Below are 14,039 nucleotides of genomic sequence, written 5' to 3' on the forward strand. Positions count from 1 at the left end.
GGGTGTCTTCATTTCAGGCAACGATGGCTTCTGGCAGCTCAGGACTCCCAGCATCCTCACAGTCATTGATCCCAGCAATAACAAGTTCCTCTTTCCTGATGCTTCTGGGAGAGGGCCCAGGGAACAGTCTCATTAGCTGGACTTGAGTCATACCCATTCCTGGTCTGACAACTGTAGGAAAGGGTTGTCTGATTGGCCGGGTCTGGATTGTTGCGTTCACTTCTGTGGAGCAGATGGCAAGGGGTGGTTCCCCAAAGAGATCCTGGGAAGATGAAAGAAGGGAAAAGAAGGAAGGCAGGCAGGAAAGAAGGAAGAAAGGAAGGAAGGAAGGAGAGAAGGGAGAGAGGGAGGAAAGAAGGAGAGGGAAGAAGGAAGAAAAAGCAATAGTTATGGCTGCTACAAACCCGTAAAAATCTCGTAATTATCAGGTGACTTACACCTGAGCTCTGCAAGCCTTAGTAACAACTTAGTTTATCAAGTAGTTTCTCCCCTTTCTACCTCCACTCCCAGGGATGTGTGATTTTTAAAGTCAAGTGTTGCTTTCTGTCACCTGAAGCTCTAGCAGTTGTTGCGAATCCTGCTTCTCTCAGCTCTGGGTGTCATTAGGAGCATAACAGCCACCCTGTGCAGCTTAACTTCTCCCTGCAGATCTAAAAATACCCAGAGGCACGCCCAACAAAGGGATGCATGGCGTGCGCAGGCGCAGACGGCCGGCTCTCTCAATGCCCCAGCGCCGCTGTCAAGAGAGCCGTTGGCTCACTCAGCTCTATTCTTTATTCTTTATTTTTAGTTTTGGCTCACCTATACTGCTCTTTATGCAGAGCAGAAAAAAGGGGTTATTGACGGAACAGAATTGACTGGAAGAAAGGGCAAGAGAGAAACACCGAACTTGTTCACGCTGTCTTTTGCAGCTCGCTGTAGCCCTGAACTAAGATGTGTCAGGAGATCAGACCAGTCCAGGGAGCAGCAAAGATTAGCTGGTATTTAAAATAAAACTCTTTAACAAGAGGTCACCTAGAATAACTCTCACGCAAGTGTCCATGAAGAGGCCCGAGGACCAGGTTCGGAGAAGGTCAGTGCGCACAAATGATCAGGGCCACAGCCTGGGTGGTTTTCCAAAGGCAAAGCAAAAACCACTCCCCTTTCTGTGGAATTCTTAGGTGGAGGTGAATCATCCAGGGAACTGGGGCTTTCTTGTTTCAAGGAGGTGTCCCATTTTATGGGACTGAGGAGCTAAGGGTGTTGACATCACACACCCTGTGTCTATGGTTTGGGAACCTGCCTAGTGTTGGTGTCATATCATCCAGTGAGCACTTGGGGTTTTGAAACCTGGTCCAGGGATTAAATGATAACATCAGATGGCATATGAAAATAAGTGAGTCATTACAGATCTGACCTTTGGTAGGTTGCCTGTTAGAATCAGATGCCTCCTTAAGGAGATAATGAACCTGACCAGATGTAAGCATGCAAGTAGTCTTTTGCTGTTGGTGCTTAAATGGAATCTGTTGGATGTCACTAGTGATGATCTAGAAAGGAGAAAAAAACCCTACAGCTTTTTACTAACTCTATGGACGTCTGGACCACGTGGGACATTTGTTTTAGCTGTTGGGAATTGCCACGCGATTAATAGATTGCCCAGAAGTTGTTCTCGGAGCAACCTTTCAGTTGGCCAGTTTATGGCAGGATGCTGGGATTTAAATTAAAGAGTGAAGCCTTGTAGGGTAAGCATGAGTTCTTGGGACAGAATGTACTTAGCATTGTTTCCATCCATACGTGAGGGGAGGAAGCGTATGTACCCTGGACATATGCTTCTCATTGGAAAATGTGATCAAATATCTCTCTCTCGACTGGTTCTCATGGAAAGTCCTTGGCGTCTTCTCAAGCTTCGAGCAAAGGCTTCCAAGCTCCTAAATTGCTAGGTGGTCCCTCCCAAGGAGCGTGTCAGAGGCAAGGGGCGCTTTGCTCTCTGTGGGTGGGAGTTTGCTCATCCAGGATTTCATGTCTGCCTTCCTTAAAAAATCTGCATTGCTTATTTACATTGAATTGCCTAAACGTGGCGCAGTATTTGAATAGTTTTGTGAATCTGGGCAGCCTAATAACAATAGTAGTAAGAACAATAGCAGCAGCAGCCACAGAGCTAGTATTTCTGTAGCACTTCCTGTGTGCCAGACACTGTTCTGCGGGCCACACATTTTAAGGCATTTAGTCCCACAGACAGTGGAGTCTCAGGTTTATCCCTCCATCTTCTCCTTCTCCTTCCAGAGCTAAAATTAGCCAGATTGGCTCTTCACACTTTCCAAGTTGGCCAGGTAACTGCCAACTTTTAACTGCATCCATACAGACTCGACTTTTCATAGAGTTTCATGGGGGGGAACCGTGGGTTGTATGTTTGCACACACTCTTGTCTGTACACTCTTATTGGTTTTGTGAGCAGTATGTTGAAGGCACGCCATTTCTCAATCCGGTCGAGAGATTCATTTACAGGCAAAGACCCGTTTTGTTCCCCTGCCCTTCTTGCTTCCAGCACATTGGAAAGGTTCTTATTTTATGCTAAGTAGTTACATTTCGTGAAAAAGAAGGGCAGTGGACTTTCAGAGTTGCTCATAAAGACGCAAATTGTTGATCTGAACGGAAAGGGTGGGCTTTCTTGGAGATAAAGATTTTAACAAATCAGCCCAGGTGTGTGACATTTTAAATCTCTTCAGATCAGTCAGCATCAAGGTTCTTTTTTGGTGTTTCCTCTGCCTTTGGTGAATGATGTATAATATGTGGCAGTGAGCTGCTTTGAGACTGCTGTCTTCCTGGGAGGGAGGTCCCCCGGGTGTCTTGTGCACTGTCACCCAGGCAATGCTGCAGAATCGTCAGTCCCTAGAGTAATGCTATGCAGAGGCCTCGGGCCACGTCCACTTGGGTCTGTGTTTTAGCATCTGGGGGTTCTGCCCTTTCCTAGATTTGCGTATTGCTTTTCCTTTCAGAAGGTGGAATCCTGAACGTGAATGCACTTTTGGGGTGGGAGGCCGTGGTATTGCTGATTATGTTTCCAAGTGTGAAACCACTGGCCTGCGCTTGAGTTGAGGGGAGCTTGTCTGGTTCGGCGTGGCTTTACTCTTCTGCCTGAAACTACCACAGGAACTTCAAGTGCAGTGACGGTTCCGTTTGCTCTATGCAGGTGTTTTCATTTAGAAATGACCATTTAGTAAAATGGATTGTGATTCTGAGTTTCTTAAAGAAAAACCCACATTGGCATGATGGAAAAAGGAGTGTTTGCAATTTTCTAGATAGTTTAGATCATGTAGGTCTCCAAAAGAGGAGATTTTGGCCAAAAATGAAAGAAAACAAGCAAAACAAACAAACAAAACAAATCAGACAAACAAAAACTACTCTCATTGTTTAGGGTCTGAATGATCTGGATTTGATAAATGGGAAGGCAGAATGAACCGGCTAGTGACAAACCCGCAGGATGAGGCCTGTTCAGGCCTGTCTTGGAGGGTTACTTTTTCGGGGCTTGTTGAGAAGAGATTCATTTCTTCTCACCTGCTGGATGGTTTTTTTCACCTTGAGAGTCTTCCTCAGAAATAGAATGAATGGAGAGCACCGGCTTTGGCCATCAGAAGGATCTAGACTTATGGTTCAACTTGGCTGTCTGGTTACTTAACCTTTTGAACCTCAGTTACCTCATTTGAAGATGGACTTGATAATCACTCCTCTTTTGTAATGATCAAACGGATTAATGGACGTAGAGCATCTGGTCCATGGTGTGTGTTGTGTGACGATCGTCGGCATCTCACTCTGAGTTGAGGCCACACCGGAGGGTGATTTGATAGAGATAGCCAGTCCAATATTGGTTGAAAGAAGAAAGTCAGCAAGGAAAGAGATGCCCACAGTCTTTCAAGACGCATGGTTTCCATGCTATGTCCTAACTCTACTGCTGACTTGCTGTGTGACCTTGGGAAGTTGCTCAACCTCTTCAATTTCCTGGTCTGTGAAATGGGAATACTAATACTGGTTCCTTCCTCCTAGGGCTGTGGTGAGGATTAAATGAGCTAATGCAGGTAGAGGTTGACCTCAGTGCCCTGCACAGAGTCAGGGGGACCATGCTTCTCTTTCTCCTTTGTCCCTCTGGCTGCCAGCCACCCTGACCCTCCTGAAGGCATGTGGGTCTCTCCGGCCTGCCCATTCCTCCACGTGTGCCAAACCTGCTGCATTTCTGGAAGCTCACCCCTGCCTACAAAGTGGTCCTTCAACCTCCACGTGATCCAGGCCTTTCCCAGCCATGGCCGTCAGTGTGTGGGGGTCTTGCAGATTTGCTGAGTAGCGACACTGAGGACGTGAGTCAAAGAGAGGGAAAGACGACCGAGTCCCACCTTGAAACACGTGTAAGTAATCTGTGCTTCTGAAGCAGATCCAGGTTTCTAACTCTCAGGGTTGCCAGCTTCTTTTCTTTTTTGTTATTCACAATTTAAAACAGATTTAATGTCAAATCAAGATGAGTACTTGTTCACATTCATAGGTGGAAACAATATAATTTGATTACAATAACAAAGATAAACACTTTAGTTTTTAAACTGAGAATGTCAGCGGTTTTGATCCTTTTGCCATTTATATTTTGTTTTTTCAACACTTAATTAAAAATTTTTAGATAATTTTAGACTTGAAGAAGAACTGTGACAATAATACGGATGTTTCCCGTCTACCCCACCTCAGCTTCTGGTGGTGGTGACCTCTCACGTAGTCACTGACCACTGATGAAGACTAAGAAATGAGCCCCGCTCCAGTACTATTAGAACCACTTGGATTTCCCAGTGTTTCCACTGAGGTCCTCTCTCTGTTCTGGGATCCAGTCCAGGATCCCACGGGGCGTGTAGCTGTCGTGTCTCCACAGTCTCCTCCCATCCGTGATGGCTTCTCAGTCTTTCCTTGTCCTTCCTGAGCTTGATGCTCTGGAAGAGGACTGATCAGTTATTTTGTAGAATCCCCTCAACTGGGGATTATCTGTTGAGGGGCAGATAATCTAGCTCTTTAGTTGACTTGTCTACATACGCTTTATTGCCCAGGCTAGTGATCTACTGACAAACAGAAGTTTCAAGGCCTCGTAAACTCTCTAGTTGTTTCAGCCTGGCTGTGTATTTTTATTTATTTTTTATTTTTTTAATTTTTTTTTTTCTCCCCAGAGCCCCAGTAGATAGTTGTGTGTCATAGTTGCACATCCTTCTAGTTGCTGTATGTGGGACGCAGCCTCAGCATGGCCGGAGAAGCGGTGCGTCGGTGTGCGCCCGGGATCCGAACCCGGGCCGCCAGCAGCGGAGCGCGCGCACTTAACCACTAAGCCACGGGGCCGGCCCATGGCTGTGTATTTTTAGATCCTGGAAGATAAGAGTTGGGACTCTGGAGCCAGACAGCCTGGGTTCCATTCCTGGCTCTGTGACTTACCTGCTGTGTGACCTTGTGAATGTTACTTGACCTCTCTGTGCCTTAATGTCCTTGTCTACAGAATGGGGATAATATAGAGTTGACCTCTCAGGGTTGTGGTGTAGATTAAGTGAGTTAAAACACAAAGAGCATAGAACAGTGCCTTGCAGGTGGTAATCACTCAGTATGTTTTAGCTGTTACCACTGCTGCATCCTCCACAGCCTCTCCTCTCCCACCTCCCCCAAAGTCCAGGCCCAGTGATGTCCTGATGTCCCTTCTCAGGTCTGCAGTACGGGCGGGGTTCTGACCAGAGTGCTGACTTGGCAGCAAAGCTTGGGGTTTTTGGACATGGTCCTCACGTCCCATCTCGAAAACCCGTTGCAACCGGAGGGTTGAGTGCTGGCCGCCAGGACCGTGTGGAAGTCCAGCCTCCAGGGCCTCCTGGCTGCGCTCAGCTCTTAGAGCGCACCTGTCACACCCCGCAACCGTGCCAGCCCCCTGGGGTGGCTCAAGCACTGTGGGCGCCCTCCCTCCCCTCTGCTTTCCTGTCCCTTTTGTTCTGCCTTCTTCGGGCCTCTCTCCTGCCCCCCCCCCCATACCTTGCTCCTCTGAATTGATGCGAGGCTGCGAGGCGTGGTGGTTACACACCAGCTTCTCTAGAGAGACTGGGTTTCATTCCAGCCCCATCACTTAAAAACTGCTGAGATCTCTGTGCTTCAGTTTCTTGGTCTCTGAAAGGGGCCCGTGATAGTAATAATTATTATAGTTGACTTGACTGAGGCTTTGTTCTCTGTAAGGCAGCACTTCAAAGGTCACCACTACTGTGTTATTTAATCCTTATCGCAACTGTATGTCATAACTACCAACAGGATCCCATTGTACAGATGAGGAAACTGAGAAACAGAGAGTCTAAGGAACTTGCCTAAGATCACACAGCTAAGATATGAAGGAGCCTGGCTTTGGAGCCACGTTCTTATTCCCTACTCTCTTTGCCGCATGGAGTCTCAGAGGGTTTCTGTGAAGGTTAAATAAGATAATCTACATAAAGCACTTAACAAAGTGCCTGGCCCAGAGTTAATGCTTAGTAAACTGCAGCGATTATTAATCCCATGATCTGATTTCTGTTTCCTCTGGCTTGTGGTTTACATGATTCTGGCATGTAGCTTCTAATGCTTGTCAATCATTGACCCGGCTTGTCAATCAGTTCCCAGACCAGTGTGCCCCCTGGCCATGCTGCATTAGTCCTACAACCCCCTACCCAGCAGATGGGGTCACCCACAGCTCTTCACCTTGATCCAGCTCAGCCTGCAGTCCTCTGTTTCTGATCTACTCAGTTTCTGGTGTCTTCACTTGTTTTCCATTTAGTTTCACCCTGCACCTCCGACCTTTGGTTCTGCTTCTCTGGCCCTTGTTTCTGCCTTCTTTCCCTCAGCCACAGCTGGGTCTCATGCCTGCTCTGGGCCAGCTGCTTCCTGTACCGTGCTTGGTCGCTGGGACCCATTGTGTGGCACAGCCCTTGTGACTGGCGTTCTTGCTGGGTTGCCCAGCTCATGCGGGGGCTCAACCCTGTCATGGGATCAGCAGCACTTGGCCGTGGGCCTCGAGGTCTGAAAGAAAGTGCTCAGGGAGGAGGAGTGCAGAACGACGGCTGCAGGGGCAGGGAGCCGGAGGCGGCCAGCGCTGTGCTCTGGGCCAGGAAGCCCTTTGCCTCTTCCTGTGGCTGGAGGCCCCTCGTGTTCCCCCAGCCTCCACTCAAGTCACCGTCCCTGAGAGGAGGCCTTCTTCCCCAGACACAGCTCGGGCCCTGCCTGGTGGGTCCCGGTGCTTCTAAAAGTCAGGACCCCGCTGTACGCAGGCCTGAGTCTCTGACCGTAAGGCAGGGAGGTGTAGTGGGCAGAGTCTGGCTGCTCCAGCCTGACTGCCTGGTCTTGCGGCCCCACTACCACGTGCTAAATGAGCTGAGGCAAGTTACTGAAACCCTTTCTGCCTCAGTTTCCTCATCTGTAGAGTGGAGACACTAAAAGGACCTGCCTCACAAAGCCATTTTAAGGAAACTCAAAGTGTCATTGATTATAATTATTGTTATCACTGGGAGTTTCTCGAGGCCACATGCAGCACCATGCTCACATCTGGGGCTGGTCTTGGGCTAGGTCCTCCCTGGTTATTGAGAATAAGTTTGCCATGAGGGCCTGAGGATGTGCGAATATCTCACATACGCTGTGTGGAGTGTATACTTGGGAGCTAGTGAAGAAGTAGAAAGTTAACAATCTGGCTCTGGGGTTTTGGTGTGGGCTCCGTGGCTGTGCTCCAGGACCACTGAGGCAGGGGGACGGGCTGACACACAGGGGGAAACCACAAGAGAACAGTAACAGCGTGAAGCCATCACTTGGGTGGCGTGAGCTGTTGGTGAAGCTCTGTACGAAATGGTGCGATTCTAGGCCCCGCTGAAAATGAATGAATGACGCGCCCGGTCCTGAGAGAAAAGACACAGCTGCCGAGATGGGTGACGGGGGCGGGCAGCCTCCTCGCTGCCCTTCGCCGGGTATCCCCCGCCTTCTCTTGCCCTCTCCGTTCCTCCTCTGCTTTCTCTCCAGGTCGCTCTTTGTTCCCCTCTTGCCTCTGCGCTGTGCCCGCTGCCCTTCGGGAGCGGCAGACAGGGGCAAAGGCACCACGAGCTGAAGGGGGAGCCAGCTTGTGGGCCAGATCCCAAGACTCCTTCCTAAACTTCCCGGGAGGAGGAGCAGCTTCGTAGCGCTCAGGCTGCTCTCACTTTGTTTCGTTTTTGTTTTTTCAAATCAAAAGACTTTTAGACCTGCAGCCTGGTCAAATGAGTTTCAAGATCAGGTGGAATGGTGCTTCTTAAACTCACACCTCAGCCGGAGAGCCTTGGGGTGCACTGGGTGTGACCCTGCGGTGGGTCCCCCCTCCCACAGTCCCGCAGACCAGTCAGCTCTTGATCCCCAAGGTACATGTCTTCTTATTTCTGGCCTCCAGCCTGGGTTTCCATTCATTGTCTGCACATTTGTTGTGCTCTGGTTTGGGAGTGGGAGGGAGGCGCGAGGCTTCTGAGAAAGATCCTTGAAAAGGAGACTTGAATTCAAGCTTTTGGATGGAGAATCTACAACACAGTCAAACCTGGTGGGCGATGCTGAAATAGGACTTGGAATTGTCTGTCTGCGCCCCCCCCCCCCCCACTGCCTTGAGTTTCATGACGAAAGACCCCTGGGTATTACTTTAGTCCCTAGAGCCACCAGTCCCTGGGAAGGCTCTGGGGAAGAGAACTCGCCCTGGGCTGTGTTCTTTCTGCTGTCGCCACACTGTCAATTCCAGATAGGACTTGATGTTGATGTGTTAAGGCCAGAGAGAGACATGGGCGGGGAAATCAAGCGACACATGTAATGTGCGCTCTCTCTCCCAGCCTTGTGCTTCCTCTCATTTAAAGCACTCTCTGCAGGTGGTGATCTGACAGAGCGCTTAGTTATAATCGGGTGAGAAATGTATGGAATGTTAAAAATAAAAATAAAAATAAAAAGCTACAGGAATGACCGCATTGTCCATGCTCACCCCCATCATGACGAGTGGCAGGACTCTGCACGTGACGATGCATCTCCGAGGGGGATTTGATGGGATTTCTCCCTCACGTGCTTTCCTCCACGCCATGGTAAATCGCAGGGCAAGTTGGTACACTCTGGGGGCCAAAGACGTGGCAGGCGCGTCACAAACTGGCCCTGAGTCTGCTCCAGCTGGTGGTGTGGCCACGCACCAAGGCCCTGTGCATTTTAGTGGGAGGCGACTAAGCCAGCCTGCGGAGTTAGGAAAAATAACACACGACAGGAATAAAATCCCTGACCTAAAATATAGATCATGATCCTTGCTGCTCTTTAAGGCAGTTGCTTGGTAGAGTGGGAACAGGAAGGCTTGTGACCTTGACAGATTTCTCAACTGGGCCTTACTTTCTTCATCTGTAGAATGGGTATCAGAATACCTACCATACAGATTTGACGATAATCCATAATAGTGATGGCTATAATTTATTGAGCATGACTGAGGCCAAGCATTTTTCGAAGGTTTTCACATTACGAGGTAGGATATGTGATTATTCTCATTTTGCGGATGAGGAAACAGAAGCTCAGAGAGGTTTAGTGACTTTGCCAAAGTTGCACAGCTAGGAAGTGGTAGGGCCGGACTCACACCTGCATCTGACAGGCTGTGAAATCTGTGCTGTTAATCACTAAACCATGCTGTTCTAAGGATCCAGGGCAGTATGCCAGCTTTACTCGCAGTGTGAAATGGGTGCCCTGATGAGATGAAAGATGATTTTAGGGGCATGTGAGGTGACTGGGGGGACACTGATGACAGATTAAGTAATGTCACATCATATGGTGAGAAAGCGATTCTCTTCTCAAATCTCTTTCCATCTTTCTGGTTATGACAAGTTCAGACCTTGGTGAGGTAAGGCCATGCCTCTACCACTGTCCTAGAAACCTTTAGCCTCCCTTGTAAACAGAGACAGAGCAGGAGGCAGAGGCTTCGGCAAACAACATCCAGCTAGAATTCAATAAAATGTTGACTGTCACATTCATTTTCACGCCCACCTGTTTATGACATGTGATACTGGTTTTTCATTGATAGTAGTAATGTAAGAATTCCTCTCAGGATGCATTTAAGTACAAAGAATCGATCAGTGTTAAACATTATTAAGTAAATAATAGTCGAGGTGGTATTCAGATATGGCAAAAATGGCGAAGGCTGGAAGTGAGAGACTCCAGTGTGAGAAACACTGTGATGGTCTGTGAGTAGTGTTCAGCACATGGTTCTCGCTCACTAAATGTCAAGGGCAGAGGGGAGGATGCAAGTCTCTCTTCCGATCAGTTAATAGGAGAAAAGAAGTGAGTGTTGGTGAACTGGATAAGACAGTCTTTCCCTTGAGATTTTGGTTCTGAACTTGGCTTGTTCTGAAGGCTGATGGATAAAGCAGGGGATGGAGACAAAAAAGTTGGTTTTGGTCTTCATTGAACCATAGAGGCTGAGTGAGTGCTGAGGATGGAGCTTAGATCTTAGGGTCAGATCCTGCCTTACAAATGGAAGGTTCCAGATGGGGGAAGGGGTTTCCCCCAAGGTCACCCAGGCCGAGAGCAGCTGTAGTGTGACTAGTGCTTTCATCCATTTGCAAGGCAAGCTCATCTTTAGTTTCATTTCCCAAAATAGCCACCAGGCCTGAACTGGTCCATGGTAAACCCCAGACAGCTCAGGCTCAGTCTGCATCGCTAGGTGTTCACAGTTCCCCAGCGCCCCACAAGGTCCATGAGTTACAGGGAAGAAAGTAGATACTCATCTCCACCATCAAGGAGCCGGCAAGGCTATGCTGTATGATTTTGCCCTTAGACGAGCATCATTTGGGAGGTAAGTAGTCCAGGTCTTTCATGATAGAGTCAATTAGGAAGGTCCCCCTGGGAGTGAGGATTCCTGTATCAGTTGGCCTTCATCAAGTTATGCTTCAGTAACAACAATCGCTACATCTCTCGCTTACAACTGCAAAGTTTGTTTCCTGTGTCTGTTACATGTTGGTTGCTGGCCAGTTGCGTGTCCTCTGTGTCCCCTCCATCTGGGACCTGGCTGAAGAGGCAGCCCTCACGTGGTTCATGCCTCTCTTGTAGCCCAGGGAAAAAGAACAATGGCAGAATCACATGAAGGTTCTTGATGCTTCTGCTGGGAAGGGACATGTGTTACTTCTATTCTGTGTTGGTTTGGGTTCCTAAGAGCAGATTCTAGAACAAGGATTCCGGCACAAGTAGTTTGTTTGGGAGGTGCAGGGAACACCAGCAGGGAAATGGGGAAGTGGAAAGGCAGCCAAGAGAGGGCTATCAAGGCTGCCACCAGGGCGGGCAGCTCCAGTTTCATCCCACGGGGAAATTTGCAGGGACAGGGCAAGTCACATGTCCTGTGATCCTCTCGAGGAGCTGGGGAGCTGGTGTATTTACACATCCAAACCTGTCAGTCATTGGCTGAGGGCTACTCCTGGGGGTGCTTGATTCCGCAGCCTGTGTTGGGGCAGAGTAGTCTTTAGTTTCTGGGAAAGCTCTCAGGCAAAGTGATGCAGCCGCTGGCAGTTGGAAGTTGGCCTGAGGACACAGAATGATAAGGTCGTGAGATGCTTGGGGGACTGAGAACTCCTGTGACATGCTCTCCTTCCCTTGGCCAAAGGAGGTGGCAAGGCAATGCATGTCTTCAGGGATGGGGAAGTATAATCCTCCCACAGGGGTGTCACCAATATTTGAGGACCAAAACACAATTTTCAGCAGGCTCTGAGCCCAGATGTATGACGTGCGGTAAACCCTTTAGTCAGCAGTGTGGGTGATGCTTACTTGAGAGCTACCAGGTAGGCCAGGGTGTCTCAATCTCTGCACCATTGGCATTTTGGGCTGGGTAATTCTTTGCTCTGGAGGGCCTGTCCTGTGCATTGTAGGATGTTTAGCAGCATCCCTGGCATCTACTCACAAGGTGCCAAAAGCATCTTCCCCCCTCCAATTGTGACAACCAGAAATGTCTCCAGATTGCCAACTGTCCCCTAGAGAGCAATATTGCCCCCATGGAGAACCACTGATGTGGATCATCCTTGCACTGCTAATTGCTAAAGAATTGAAATAAATTATAGGTGCCTGAATGGAGGAGCTCCCAGCCTAATGGAGGAGACAGACAAACAGACGTATAAACTATAATGGCAAGTCACTCTGTGTTGTAACAATTTGAAATATGTAAAGGAAACAGAAATAGTTCAGGAGAGGGAAACATCAATTCTATTGATGGGAGAGGATGGTCAGGAAATGCTGTATAGAGGCAGAGACAGCTGGGCAAGGTTTTGAAGGAGGAAGAGGAGTTTTCCACGAGTGATACCACATGTAGGAGTTAAATACAATCCTTGTTGATTGTGGTGACTTGGGAATGCTATAATAGTTGGTGTTGGAGATGCTGACCCCAGAGCCTTCTCACACTCAGAAAGGCCAGATTTCAGGACTGTAGTCGTCAGCTTCACCATGTGATCGAGCATGTGTAAGAAGCAATGCCAAGGGCTTTGGGAGCTCTTAGAGGAGGTTCCCAAATGGCGTGGATACAGCCCACTCAGAGGGACCAGATAGGCCTTTGCTCTGTTATTTTGCTCAAGAGAGAAGGCCAGTTATTTCTACGGTCTCCCTCAGTATCATTTCCTGTCCCAGCCACTTTGATGTTTGAAGCACAGCATTGTGTGAAGAAAACGGGATGTGGTTCCATCATTTACCCTTTCTGCCTCTGTTTCCTCCCCTGGTAAACAGGGACCATCAGGTTCTCTCTCGCCAGCCTCACGGTCCTGCTCAAACCAGACAATGAGATTACATGGCATGGTTGTGAGTTCAGATGGGCCTGAGTTCCAGCCCTGCTCTGCCATCCACCAGGTGTGGACTTCTCTAACTCTCCATTTTTTCGTCTGTAAAATGGGTGTGATACCCACCTACGGGGTTTTCTTGAGGACTCAATCATGCTCAGCCCTGTGCCTGGCACACAATAAGAGAGAAATAAATGACAGTTAATCATTACCATAAATGTTATGGCATAGGTTAAATTTGCATAATGTTAGCTAATGTATTGCAGCATGTCACGCTCCGGGCACCATCACTAAGTGTCTGTATGTATCAACCTGTGAGGACAATAGATGTTGTGTTGTCTCCATTTTACATACAAAGAAACTGAGGCCCTGAGTAACCCGTACAGTTAGTGAATGGTTCTCAGACGCCAGCAGACTATTGGAGCAAGTAATCACTTTGCGGGATTGTTTGGTACTTAGTGTTCCCCTGTAGCTTTTTGGAAAGAAATCAAGGGCTTTGTTATAGAGTTACTGTTACCAAATTATTAGAGCCAGTGGAGCAGCTCTTGCTAAATGAACTTTTCTCACTGTTGCCTGAAGGTCCTTAATACACTTACAGAATATTAATAAGAAGATGGGTGGGCAGAGGTTTATTTTTAACTGCAGTATCTGAGCTGACTTTTCAGTGTGAGTCTACTTGGGAAGATGATGAATCACCTGAAACTGACCCCTTCCAGAAATGTCTGTGGCGCAACACAGGGGAAGTTTCAGTTGCTTCTCTCCCCACAGCCCCATCCCCTCCCCGCCCCCGGGCTATTGAAAGAAAATGCTGACAGCCATTCGCCAGCCTCCTGGACCGCGCTCCAGAACAGCGGGGAGCGTGTCTTCTCTCCCCTCGTGTCGGGAACACATATGGTGCTCCTGGTGTTGGAGGGAGCGGAATCTGTTGCAAGAACTGCTTTTAAATCCAGCCTCCACATACAGAGTGGCAGGGATGCAAATCAGCGCTGGGTCCCGGGGTCTGAGGGATGCCCTCCTCTGCCCTTGCCCCTGTCTCTTGCTAAGCTCTCGTCTTTGATGGCCTGTCCTTGCAGAAAGAGGAAATATAACTCAGGGAGGGCGTGGACCCGGTCCGCCATGTGCGGCTCTGTGTCCCAGCCCATCACAGGGGCTCTAATGAAAAGGAATCAGTGGATGAAGGTGTGGACGCTCCTCCTGTTCAGACACCACCTCTCCGTGCGGAGACTACACCTGGACGTGGGTTTCTCCATCTTTGGTTCAGGTCCTGGC

This window comes from Ceratotherium simum, chromosome 34 (assembly GCF_057802395.1).
Source record: "Ceratotherium simum simum isolate JZ-2026a chromosome 34, ASM5780239v1, whole genome shotgun sequence".
In the NCBI taxonomy this organism is placed as follows: domain Eukaryota; kingdom Metazoa; phylum Chordata; class Mammalia; order Perissodactyla; family Rhinocerotidae; genus Ceratotherium; species Ceratotherium simum.